This window comes from Trachymyrmex cornetzi, unplaced genomic scaffold, assembly GCF_001594075.2.
Source record: "Trachymyrmex cornetzi isolate Tcor2-1 unplaced genomic scaffold, Tcor1.1 scaffold50, whole genome shotgun sequence".
NCBI classification, from domain to species: Eukaryota; Metazoa; Arthropoda; class Insecta; order Hymenoptera; family Formicidae; genus Trachymyrmex; species Trachymyrmex cornetzi.
In genome coordinates this window covers 54,338-55,755 of record NW_017299807.1, presented here as the reverse complement: position 1 = coordinate 55,755, position 1,418 = coordinate 54,338, and positions in this window count along the sequence as shown.

Sequence of the window (1,418 nt, the reverse complement as noted above, 5' to 3'; positions counted from 1 at the left end):
GATGGCTCTGAGATCTTGGATTCCAGTAATGGCTGCCGTTAGCAGTCCAGAGGTATATAGTCAAAGGTCCCAGGTTTGTCCAGGCATTAATTACCGACGGTCGAACCTCGAGACATAACATTCGATATTGTATCCCAGAGCTCTGATTAGACGGCTCGTTATTCCCTGTTGCCTGTGCATATTGCCTGTGTCTATTGTGTTTCCAGCTTTACACATGCTTAAGACTTGGTACAAGCAGTACAGTAAACTCTTACATTGAGTATCGCTACTGTTACGTCCACTCAACATTAAAATTCATTGAAAATCTGGCCATATGTTTTTCTTTCTTCTGATTGGTACTCCGAGACTTGACGTAAAGCCGCTTCCACATGTAGCGACCTCGGGTCATCACGCAGAGAATTCGCCTTAAGGTGGCGCCGCTCTTCCCGTTGCGCAAGAGCAAACAGAGTGGGGGCGTGGGAGCTTAATCCTTTGGGACCTTGGTATCCCACGCTCTCTCTGCTCCCGAACTCAAGTGCGAAAGGACCTAGGTGTTGACGGCTCCCGCTGAGCTATTCACGTTTCTAAATTCAAGACTGGTAATCCGACTCAATCCCTCTGCATCCACATCAAAATCCTCTCACCGAGTCTCTTAAATACCTTTGTAATTCTCGCGCGAACATTTTATATACTCTAAAGCGTATATCTTTACTTTAGCTTTTACGTGACTATTATATTTTCCTATATCGGATTTCACGTAATTATTTCTTTGCATTCAGCTCTTGCGTAATCACTATTATTAGCTCTTAAATAATCATTGTATTTTTTATACTAGATTTTGCGTAATCATTATATTAGCCCTTAAATAATCATTATATTTTTATATTAGATTTTGCGTAATTATTATACCCTTGTATTAACTAATAAAGTGCGGGTAAGCACGTGCCAAGAACTTCTAGAGAATCATTTTATGTTTCCTCCACTACTTCCAATATTTCCGTCCTTTATTTGCATTGCCGGGAGTGAATAAGACGTGAAGGAACTACAAGCTGCCGCACGAGAGGAGGACCAGATTCCACCCACTACCGAGGACCCCAGTGATCGCCGCATTATCATTCGCGCCTCCTTGCGCAGGTAAGAGATTTGTGTGATTCCACGTGGCTGTCTCAGTGCGGCGCCATTCTCGTTACCGCGGCGTCACTCCATCGCGTTACCACGTGGCGCGTCATCAGCTCGCATACAACTCGCGCCGTAAGTATCCGTGCCGCAGGAACGCCGCCTGCAACCGCCGCGCCAACTAATCGTTCAGACATCGCCGATTGGTTCGGCTCGCGATATAGTGAAATTTGTTATGTGCCCTCGCATTGTAACGATAGAGTCGCGTAACAGGGGGTGGATAGCGACGCGTATCGCGTCTGGTTCAACGATTCCTTCTGCGC